General features: G+C 45.8%; 1 long non-coding RNA gene across 2 annotated transcripts in view; it reads left to right on the top strand.

Moving 5' to 3' along the window:
* The window catches only part of LOC123380076, a 29303-nt gene extending 18985 nt beyond the window's left edge, over positions 1-10318 (top strand). For both annotated transcript variants that reach the window (XR_006585327.1, XR_006585326.1), the window contains 2 exons: positions 2183-2383; positions 6059-10318. This is a non-coding gene — a long non-coding RNA (uncharacterized LOC123380076). The remainder of the gene's footprint in view (positions 1-2182; positions 2384-6058) is intronic.
* The last annotated feature ends 1917 nt before the right edge of the window (positions 10319-12235 follow it).

Below are 12235 nucleotides of genomic sequence, written 5' to 3' on the forward strand. Positions count from 1 at the left end.
CATTTTTCCACTGCTGAGATCAACTTCCCTGATTCATTATTATCTAAAATTTAATTATCTTGACATTGTTTCTGGGGTGAACAAGATAGTCCCTTGGAAAATTTACCAAAATTTATGCTTAAATTCAACATTTATTCTACTATAATAATGAAGGAATGTAGGGCATTCATTTGGCATTGAGTTACCAAACAAGATGCGTGAAGCTCCTCGAGTGACTGTCCATACCCTTGAAATGCCTTGCTGCGCCAGGGAGGGGAGGAGTCTGCTGACATCTAAGGACTCACAGAGACCTGGTGTGGCGGCATCATGGACCGCAACGGTCTCAAAGTGGGAGCATATCCCACTGATCGTATCGACAAAGGTTCTTCTCCTTGCTATAAAAATGGCATTAAGTAGCATTAAAATCAGATCCAGAACCACTTTCATGTGTCCTACCAAGGCTTTAGCACCTCTGAGACTTGCCATTCATCCTTTATAATCAGAACAGGTTTCCAGCTTCTTTTCTTTTCCCAGGCAACAATACCTGGTTAGAATTCCATACAATTACATTTCACATCGTCTTTATAACTTTCTATCAATGGCAAGTGATATGCCTTTTTCATTAGGTAATTATATAAAATCTCCCTTTGAAATAAATTTATCTAAATGAAAATGTGACAGAATCTGAAGACAAAGTATTGGGTAAATGATAATACAGAAGGTAGAGGGATATAGCAGAGTTCATGAAGCTGGACGTGGATGCAGGACGATTGGAAACATAGTGTGAGGATAGACTGTGCTCTGGGAACACCTGGGCCTGTACTCTCACCTGGATCTGCCATCTTCCCTCTGTGATTACTTGGACATGCTACTTAATCTCTTGCGACCTCCATGTTCCTCATTTGTTGAGTGAGGCTTTGGTTTTAGGTGAACCCAAAGACACCAATCAAATTAGAGCTTCTTTAGGCAACTTTTAAAGTGGAATTATTTTTTACCTGAATTCATCAGATGGGGGGGAGATAGGGAAGGAAATAGAACATCCTAATAAAACTTCATGAAAGAATGAAGGGGGACACGTGGAAAATCCAAGAGTACAGAGTGGTGGTGAATTATGTCTGGTGTCTGAGTTGTGCTTAACCACAAGCCCCAAATTATAGTCATGTTCTTTAAAATTCTAGCTCATGCATACTAAGGACCCATGAAATCAAAGGGCTATCAAAATATACCATTTCTTATTATAGGGTATCAGGAAAAAAAGCAGTATTTTGCCCCTTAAAGCCATGCAAAGGACTGTCCAGTGGGAATATAATGCATGCACCTTTCAACCTACCTTCAGACAGGCTTTTCCTGGTGCAGAGGGACAGCTTGCTAGGGACTGCTGGGTCTAAGGGGGCATCTAGGTCTGGGTTCATGTGACCTAAGGTTTTAATAACAGTGAAGCACCAAGTATGAGTAGGGAAGTGTCCAGTGAGGGTTGACAAGGCCTCCTGGGACCTGAGATGTGGCTTCATCTTCTCCCTTCACTGAGCTGCCAGCTGAGAGTAACTGAGCACTGGAGGCTGGGCCCTGTGCTCATGGTCTGCGTACGTCTAGTCCTGACACGGGCCCTGCAGTGCAGGTATGTTATTCCATGTTAACAGGTTTGGAAACTAGGGCCCAGAACCAGTAAGCATCTTGCCAGAAGCCACCTGGCTTATGGAAGTGGCAACACCAAGTTTGGGTCTAGGTTTCTGTGATCCTAGGAATGCTGATTCCAACACCAGGTGGAACAGGATGCCTGGACTCCACATTGGGAAGCCATGGCTCCCCATCTTCTCTATGAGGGACAGAAGCAGTGGGCATGCAGAGAGACTGGCCTTCCACCTCTGTTACTATGTTAATCAGTCCTGATTCTGCCTTATGATCTTTTTTATCAGCCCAAGTCTCCAGTATTCATGCTGTGGTGCCTGCAATTATGAACTCCAGCCTTTCATTTTCTTCCTCCGAACCCTCCTCCAGCCATTCACTCCTATGAGGAGCCAATCCCTGCCTAGGTTTGGAGAACTGAGCCACTCCCCATCCCATGAGGAGAAGAGAGTCCCTCCCTTTTCTACCCTCTCTCAGGAGTGTACATGATGCTTCTTTTTGCAAGGGCAGAAGGGCCTCCTTGGGTCACTTCAGACCTAATCTATGGGACTTAAAAAACATAACTATGTTCTTCCAGGTGAGAACAATACCCAATTGCAAGAAAACACAACGAGCTGAATTGTGTCACTCTGAAACATCACCCAACATACTGAGTGGATACCATACATCAGGCACTGCACTAGGCAGGGTGGGGCAAGAGAAGATGAATGGGACCCTCCTCCTGCTCTCAAGACCTATTAGGGAAGATGCAAAATGGATTGACATACTACATGAGAAGGTACAGTAAAATGACATGTTACTTATTTGCTCTCAGTGTTTTTCTTTCTTTATAAAATGGGGATAGTAACACCATCTGCCTTGGAGGGTGGGTTTGAAGGTTAAACAGAAAAACCCGTATGTTTAATGCACTACCTGATGTGTAATAGTCAATGTTATGCACCAACATCTTCGTCATCACCATCATTTGGAAAAGGAAAGTGTCAGACTTTGGATGACATTTGGGGTGAACTTTGATGGCTGGATTTTGGCAGATTGTGGGGAGAGCAGGGTGGCATCAACATGAGGTTGCTAATCTGGAAAAAAAGGCAAGGAGGTGAAAAAGCTCAAAGAATAAGTAACAAGAACTCTAAGAAATATGACTTGGCAGGAGGGCAGGTCTGTGAAAGACAGGTCAGCCAGCGGGATGGGGAGGTGGCGCTCTGGGATGAGAGTTTGCTTGAATTGGTAAGCAGCAAAGACCTACCACTAAAAACTTTCAATGGGAGTAAGATAAAGTTGGCCTTGTATACAAAAGGAGAGAGCAAGGACAATCGGGGGAAAGGAGACCAGTCAACTGGCAGTTGTAGCATCCAAATGACAGGTAAACACATTAATCTCATGTGTCCTGACCAAGGTGATTTGGGAATGTACATACCATTACTCCCTGGCCTTTCTCCTCTGAAATCTGGCTTCTACTCAAGCGGAGCAATGGGAGTCCCCACCACCAGAAGCTGAACTCACATTCCCATTGCCCAATGCTCCACATAGGAGAAATTTGAAGAAAATCCAAGTCCATTCCCTCTGAGACTGTGGCTCCTAGTCCTTCCTATAGGCAAAGTTTGGATGAAGGTTTGTAAGCACTGTAGGCCTTTCCAAATGCAATGAGGATCTCAGTATAAAATCAGCTCCTGGTCTGAGGACAGCCTGTCTCAGTAGACCCCCTTTCCTCCTTTCACCAGGTTTATGATGAGTGGGGACAGCCCCAGACATAAATGATTGGACAAATCACCTCAGGAGGGGATGGAGAGCTGGAGAAGGGCTTCTAGAGAGGCGGGTCCCAGAGCCATCTCCCCTCCTTGTTGCCTAGACATCCTCTCTTCTGGAAAGTCTGTTGGTCTCCCTCTGGCCCAGCCTGACTATTAAGATAGGGGGATGAGTCTTTTGACAGGATCCATTGCAATGTTTGCAACACTTGGGTCAATCAGTGTTCAATGCTTCTAATTTGGCTCATGAACAGAGTGGAGTAGGAAACACCTAAAGCCAAAATCCATATTCACATCTATTCTTTGGTTAAATTTCACTTGGAAAAGAGTGTCAGTTCCCCCCTTGAGTGTAGAATGGTGGAATTTGAGGTCTAAAAAAATGACAGTCATTGATTACTTTAAATCACTCCTCCCCACTGTTTCTGTCCGATAGAATCAAATACGGCAAACTGTGCCACCACCAGGTGTAGCCATGGAGAGGTCCCTCACACACAGAGCTGGGGGCCCCTCATCAGGCCATTTTGCCTCAGTAGTTTCATTTATTTTTCTGCATGGAGCTGGGGGCTGGGGGTCCTTACAGTCTCAGATTCAATTCCAGTCTTACAAAAAACAAGTGCCAGACATAGTCATATGGTCAATATTAGTCTTATCCCCAATCCTTTTCCCTCACTGATAACTCGGGACAACAGATTCAGGACTGTGGGAAAGGAAAACATGAGTCAAGAGAAGGCGCTAGCTGGGAGCCAGGAGCTGCCCCTGGGCGTCTGGGGCAGACACGTGCAGGCTTCTCGCAGACCAAGAGGGAGAGGCAGCTCCCTGAGGGGACAGCTATTGGTCAGATGTCTTTCTTCTCTGTTTGATCCACAAACCGCAGAAAAAACAAACCCTGTGACTCTGGAAAATTGTTTCCTGAGCCAATTATCATCATCAACAACATGTTTAAAAACATTTTAAAAAATCTCTGTCTCATTAGGCTTCTATGAATATGTGGAGGGTGGCACCAGGAGCTTTTTATAGGGGCTGAGCACAGAGGTAACTGCAGCCGCACCCCTTATCTGCTCCTCTCCAGAATGGGGGCAACAGTACTCAGGCTTAGCATCTATAGGGAATGTTGCTGTGGACACGTGGCCTGAGGGACACCTTCTCAGAACATGGCATTCCTGGGAGTACATTTACACATTGCCTGCCCTCCACCTAAGTAGATAAACAGACCATCGAGGCATGATCTTGGCCAGCCAGCAAGGCCTACTGACTAGCAAAGGAACTTATTCCTGCCTTTCAATGAGGGGGATTCAAATCCACCCCTCATCAAAATAGTCACGGTCCTTCCACAGTGCATACTGTGCATACCGAGGACCCACTGCCCTGCCTTATTCTAAGGGAGAGCTGGCAGGGGGGGATGCCCTGAAGTCCTTCCCCCTAACTTTGCAGCAGCCCCGTGGCTTCCTGGTCCATGCTGTACAGGAAACATGGTCCACAGTCTGAGCCCTCAATGGGCCCAAGTGACAGATGGGGGAACAGACTCCTTAGGTGCACCCTGCTCCTTATAGCACCAGAGTGGAAGCAGCTTGAGACCCTGGGCTATAAGAGGCAGAAGGGAAGCCACATCTGTCTGTCCATGAGCAGCCTGGGCCTGGACAGGGCTGTAGGCTCCTGTTACTCACATTCCTTCAGGAGTGCTGATCTCTTTCTGCAAATAAGCCTGTTTTCTGAGTATCGGATCTGAGAGGGTACCAGGAAGATTAGGGGAACTTTCTTTCACTTTCCTTTCACCCTCAAGGCCTCCTTATGGAACAAGAAGCTGTCACCAGGCTTACCTGGATTACCTTCAAGAAGAATGATATGTGGTGCCCTTTCCTCCTTCAGGATAAATATTGTACCTGACTCATCAAAGCCAAAATCTTTGGCCCCTAATCCCAAGACTTTGAGCCAGTGTCTGTCCTTTGTGCAAACCTGATTCTGGGTTTAAAGGTCAGCACTGCTTCTTTTGTGCTGAGGGCATGGAGTGAGAGAGAGGGGCATAGGGGCTGTTCCCTTCAAGTCCCCTAGAAGGAAGCTTTGTCACTACTCTCTAGAGAATGATCACTATTGTTTTTACATTTGGGGCCTTAATCAGATGCTCCAGTATCTTTCTTTTATTGCTCGTCCCCTTGTCATCCTTAATTGAGGCTGCCGTTGCATTAGATAATTACATTTTGCCTCCTCGGCTCCCCCTTCACAAACCTTCTTGGAAGGCTGAGCTCATGACTCATCTTTCTCTGATATAAAGTGACTCTCTGAATTCATCAATACCTGACACGGGGCTGCCCCTGTCCCCATTAGGCACCGCATCATTGACTGGTTGGTTTCAGGATTTGGTTTAGGGTCATAGGAATGGCTGCAAAATTTTTGTGACATCAGGCTCTTGCAGCCCATCAGTTTATACAGGATCCAGGAATAACCTCTAATGTTAAGTACTGTTAGTCCTTGCCAATTCCTAGGTGAATAGCACTTGTCTGGGAATGAGCCATAAAAATGGCCACTGCTCCTCCTAACCAACATTCCCCACTGTGTCTTCACACAGTCAGGCTGCTGCATGTTTAGGGGGCTGCCATGAGGCCACTGCACACCCCCTCCTTCTGGAAATGTCTGTCTCTCTACTCTTACCTGGAATAAACCACTCTTAATGGGGTCTATCTCAACCTTCTTTCCTCTCCTCTTCCCTTTGACAGCCACAGAATTCTGAAGACTAGAGATGAGAACCCCAAGGCACACAGGGATGGCTTCCTCCTTGTCATAGACAGAGCCTACACATCCAGGTTGTGCTTTCCCCAGAGCCTCTCATCCCATAGGTGTGGTGAGACCGGAGTCTCCAGCCTCCCTGCCTGGACCACCACCTCCCAACGCTTCACACACTGAGGTCTCTATCCCACATGCCTCCAGACCTTCCCTGCAAGAATCCATGGATGAGTCAGCCTTGGGGGCTGAGAAAGTCTTATTTTTACAGGGGCCATGAAAGGAGCTACTTGGGAGTTGGCCTTTCCCTCTCAGTTCAAATTCAGGGTGTGTTCTCTTACAGAGGCAATGTTTTTGAAGGAATGGTTGTTGTTTATTAATATGAGGAATATGTTCAGCTATATTATGGTATCTGTGAAATGGTCTAGACAGTAAGCCATTAGTGAGCTGAAAGCTATCTATAATCCAGTTTTGCACATGAGCCCAACATTCCTACTGACTGAGCCAAACTTCTGCCTTCTACTTGACATAAGCAATGGCAGTACCAGGATGTGGAGTCAGACACGCCCCTGGGACCCCTCCCTGCAGCAGAGGGGATCCTGGAACTTGGTGCCAGAGATATGGGTTCAACTGCTAATTGGTCCACCTTGGACACTGCTCTGGGAGTGTCCTCTGTGAGACTCTGTCTTTCCTCAAGGGTATAATGACAATGGTTGTGAAGGTGGAGTGTAATCACTGGGAAGAAGCTCGGAGACAATTGTTGTTCAAGAACTGTTAGTTGAATATGAATCCCAAACAGAATAATGAGTGATACCATGAACTGCCAAGGTTATTAATAGGTTGTGCAAGTCTAGAATCACTCTTTCTGTTTCCAAAGACCAATATCCATCCCCCACCCCCACCCCCCACCCTGCCGCCACTTCAGAATCTCACTCTCTTACCTTTAAATGTTGCCAGCTCCTCCTCACATGATCAGGGAATGTTTCTGGTGCCTTAAGTCTTATACCTTTTGCTTTGTGTCAGAGACCCTCAGAATAGCCACCCCCCCCCCACACACACACCCACCCTTGACTTGGTAAGGAGGCATGAGGAACATTGCCAGATTTAGCAAATACAAATATAGGACATGCAGTTAAATCTGACTTCCAGTTGAACAACGACTATTTGCACAGGACATCCTTATAATTAGGAAATGACTCATTATATATCTGAAGGTCAGATTTAAACTGGATACCAGGTATTTTATGTCAGCCCTAGGCATATAGTGTATTCATATCATGTAGGTGATGGGTCAGATTGTCCTAGGGACAGTGCCATTGGAGCCACTGAATGATAGAACTCTCTTCAGTCCTGAGTAGTTTCAGGATATCTGGGGGGCCCACCCTTGTATCTCCTCTATTTTTCATTCCCTGGTCAGGACATGCTAGCAGCTGAAGGCTTCCTTTCAGCCCAACGCCCCCTGTCAAGCAGGAAATTAGTTCCCCTTCCTCCAGGAACAGCCCTCAGCCAGTGTTGGGTGGAGGTTGGAGGATCAATATCTCAGCCCTTTCGTCTCTGGGTGGTGGCAATAAATCAGAGGCGTGTGTTCTCTTCTACAACTGTCCCTAAGTTCTGCAGTGTTACTCCAAATGCCCACGGGGTAACCACTAACAGTGCACCCTTTATAGGCTTCTCTTCCCTTCTCTGTCTCACTTTCCGCCTCTTCTAATAGCGCTACCTTGGCCACCTCCCAGATAAACCCCCTGCACGTAGATCCATGGTTCTAGGTTGGCTTTTGAAGGCCTCCGCCTAGGACGAAGCTGAATGTTCTTTCTCTAACTCCAGACTCTCCAGCCACCTCAGCCCTCAGGAATCACCAAAGGTTAAATTCAAAGGGTATGTCTAGAAAATACAGAGCCAGGAACCCAAGGATGATGTCAGGAGTCCTAACACACTGGTTGCTGAGATTTGTGGACACCCTAGCAACCAAAGGAGACACTCATGGGAGGAGGGCTCAGCCTTATTGTCCTGTTACCAGCCTACCAAGCCAGGAGCCCTGGAGTGGAAGAGCCATGTTCTGTGTTCATGGACGAAGGATGGTATCCCACGTCCTATCCCATCCTTCCAGGAAGTTAACCCTGTAGTCCATTCACATATCGATATGTCTCCAGAACCTGTCCTGTGAGTAGATTCCAGAGTCTGTGGGGTCCTAGTTGGCCTAAGATACTGGGAAGGGCAAGGGCTTTGAAACCAGAGCAATCTGGGCTTAAATCTTGGTCTGCTTCTACCGACCCGTGATCCTGGATAAATGGCCTCTGTTTCTTCACCTATAAAATGAGAGTGATCATGATTTTCTTGGGTGAATTACATGAAATCATGTACGTAAGGGCTGAACACTGGGTGGCAGTCAGTAAAGCACTCCACGAACGCTATTTCTCTTCCCCGATTGTAATGTACCAGTAAACCAACCTGACAAGAACATGTACCCTGGTATAATGCTGTCTGCGTACTAGCAGCTCCCACACCCCTGTCTCTCACTCTGACTGGAAGTCAGGCAGAGACCTTGTTAATTGATTCAGCAGCCTTGATCTGCTAAGCTCTTCCTCCCACCTTGCCTTTCTCTTGGTTATCAAGAAGGTTCTGCAAAGATTGCCATCAGCAAGGCCGTCCAGCCTTATTCTAGAGTGGATCACACCAGTAATTTGCTGTGATGGATAGCGTGCCTCAAACAGCCTGTGTAATTGTGGTGAGCAGGCAGAGCAGTGGAGCCACTGTGTTTAGGAAATTCAGACTTGCAAGGAACACGGCGCTGCCTAAGCCACAGTCATTCCAAAATTAGACCTTTCCTCTACTCCATCATTACATGGGTAAGCAGTCAGAGCACTTCCTGAATACGAACCACATATCAGAAGTGATTTATGGAAACATCCACATGTGTGTGGATGGGTGGCAGAGGGAGGGAGGGAGCCTCGGGGTTGGCCCCAGACCTCACTGCCACTCTGCACATTTCTGCTCAGACCAGTCACTGGTAGTCTCAGCCATAGCTCTAGCAAAAATGGTGGCTGTCCCTCCACCGCAGGGACAGGGAAGGGCCACAGTCTACTGGGGAGAAGAAATTTAAAGTTCTTTCATTCATAAACTTGCCAGACCATATGGCCCCTGGCCATGCACATTAATAGTTCAGGTGCCCTGGATCCTGCCCTAAAGGTACTGATTCAATGGATCTAGCTTGGGGTCCGGGCATCTGTGTTGAACAGGCTCCCTCAGTTAGAGGTTCTCAAACTGCGGCTGTGCATTAGAGTCACTGGGGAACTTTCAACTATCCTGATGCCCAGGTTTCATCCCAGACCAACAACATCAGAGTCGCTGGCTGTGGGACCCAAGGAAGGGGCTCTTTAAAGAGCTCCAGGTAATGCCCAAGTGTGTGATCAAGTTTGAGACTCAATGCCTGGATAATTTGTAAATCAGACACGTTTGGGAAATACAAGTTGAGGGACAAAGGCCTAACTAGGAGAGACTTATTTATTTGTCATCAGCAAACTGCAATTCAAAGCCCCTGATGGCTTAGGCATATAAAAATGTGTTGTGCAGGCCGATTCCAAGCAGTTGTCCTGAAACCTGGGTGATCATTAGCATCGCCAAGTTTATGCACTTTTCTAATACAGTTTCCCAGATCTCAACTCAAATTCAATGAACCATAGCTCTATATTTTTTAAAGCTCCCATAGGTCATTTGGATGCTCCTCAGCTTCTTGGAACCAGTGACTTCAGAGAATTTATAAAAGGTTGAATCTTTTGATTTATAATTATGTAGGAGGCATAAGGGTTTGAGCCACAAGGAAATTTAATGGTGACTAAGCATTTCTAGAGATATTTTTATTTTTTAAATTTTTGTTAAAAAAAAAAGATGCTTGGTTGACAAGTGGAAATTCTAAAATAGATGTCATGTTCTAAATTTCTAATTTGGTGTTTCCTTAATTAACTCCTCAGATAGAAGCTGTGGTGAGGTAACTCCACCGTTCAAGTTGATTTCCCCTTCTTGGTGCCACTTCTAACCAAGCAAGAAAAAGAGGTTAAAATTTCCCTTCCCCTCCCAATCACTACAACAGGAAAACAAAATTACCCAATCAGAGGATCCATGAGGTCCCCGGAATCACCTCCTGGGTGCGTTAACGGTTACAGGCCCTCTGTTTCCTGGGGGGGCTCCCCCTGCTGACAACATGTGGGATGATTTCTGATTAGTGCGCCACGAGGGCTGTGGGGCTGCCCCCTCCAGTGGTCCCGGCCTACTAGGCTTGGGTTTATCTCAGTGAGGCTTCTCTAAACCAAGCACTTCTGAGGCTCCTGAATTTTATTTTCAGCCCTGCCAAGGGCAGATTAAATGGCTACATGAATGGGAAAATGCAGGAGGCTTTGAAACAGATGGTTGGCTGTGCAGGCTCAGTGACTTGCCAGGCCCTGGATTGTGTTGCCATATGAATGAAAATCCCACCGCGGCTGGGTTTTTATTTCTCCAACCTATGGATGACAGCCTCTCCCTGGTCCCCCTGGCGGTGCGGCCTGGAGCATTTACCTGCTATTATTTGCCGCCCATCAGGGCTCAGTTTCTTGCCTCTCTGGATTTTCCTGGTTCCTTTCTCTGAAAAGGAGTGCCATTCTAGACTAATTTCCTGCCGGTGTAAATGATTTAGCAGGGCTGATGAATATCAATAGAGCTGCAGATGGGTTTAAGGCTCCTAATGAATGTGACAGTCACCAGTGCCAAATATTTTTCCAACTTGCATTTAGGATGAAAACAAGCTTGAATAGTGCCTACAAAGGTTACTTCTTTAATTATGCATTATAAATTTTAGACTGAGTAGACAGGTGTCAGCAAATTATGTCACAGATGAGAAGCTGTGTACATGGCCATGTGCTGAATGCACAGGAACCAGAGAGCCCTGGGTTCAAATCCCAACTCTGCCGCTAACGAGCTGTGTGAATTTGAACAGGTTATGTAATTTCTCAAAGCTTAATTGCAAAATGCAGATAGTAATACTTGCTCTTAGGCATTTTAAAAATAATGAGCATGAGTGGCATTCATAATTCAACAAATAATTATTATGTCCTACTATGTGGAAAGGGGTATACTGGGTGCTGGGGAGTCAGAAAATTCTGGAAACTCATCGATGAAGAAAACAAGTAGATCAATGGTACGCCAAGGGCAGGACAGAGAGTCGCCTAGGCTCAGGCAATAGGGTGTGTGTTGTCTTAGAGAGTTTAAAAACAATAACAAGTTCATCTGCTTTTTAGCATCAACATGTTAGCCAACAATTCTAAACAGTATCAGTGATGAGACTCTTTCCCCCCCCCCCCCCAAAATCACTAGTTGGTCTAAGTTCTACAGAGCTATTGTGGCTATTATTGGGTTTTAATACTATAGATGAAAGCTTCAGAGTAAATGTCATTCTTAAAATTATCCTCTAATAAATATTGTATTCCACGTGGAAATTAAGTGGAAAGAGCTGCCAGTTACACAGTGGGCCTCCTCCAGCCGGCTCCCCCAACGTTCATGCAATTGGCCGCAGGAGTTTATTCTAGAGCAAGTTTGTCACCATTGGAGATTGTTGGAACCACTGGTTCTACAGCAGGTTTTGCCTTAGCCCCGGAGGTAGCGCCTTTGCCTGCATTTAGACAATAAATTTAAAACAAAGAATGGAGGGATGCCCTGTGGCTCGGTTGGTTAAGCATCCCACTCTTGATTTTGGCTCAGGTCATAGTCTTTCAGTTAGTGAATTCGAGCCCCGCTGTGGGCTCTGCACTGATAGTGTGGAGCCTGCTTGAGATTCTGTCTCTTTCTCCTTCTCTCTCTCGCTGCCCCTCTTCCACTGGTGCTCTCTCTCTCTCTCTCTCTCAAAATAAATAAATACACTTAAAAAATTTTAAACAAATAATAGCTGCTTGGTGATTGTAAAACCACACATACAAATATCTTGAAGAATATCAGTTCTGTCATTTATGTGTAACCTCTTGGAGACTCTGTTTTAAATTGAAAATAAGTAGACGGAACTGTGAGGTATAATATTTTCCTTCAGCAAGTGCACATTTTAGTTTATACCTGAAATGCATTGGATTCGAATGATCTTTAAATATGCAATTTGCTTTTCTTTTTAAATTGTTAATTATTTACTTTAAAACTAAAGAACAAATCTGGGG

The sequence above is a fragment of the Felis catus genome, chromosome C2 (genome assembly GCF_018350175.1).
Source record: "Felis catus isolate Fca126 chromosome C2, F.catus_Fca126_mat1.0, whole genome shotgun sequence".
Lineage (NCBI taxonomy): Eukaryota > Metazoa > Chordata > Mammalia > Carnivora > Felidae > Felis > Felis catus.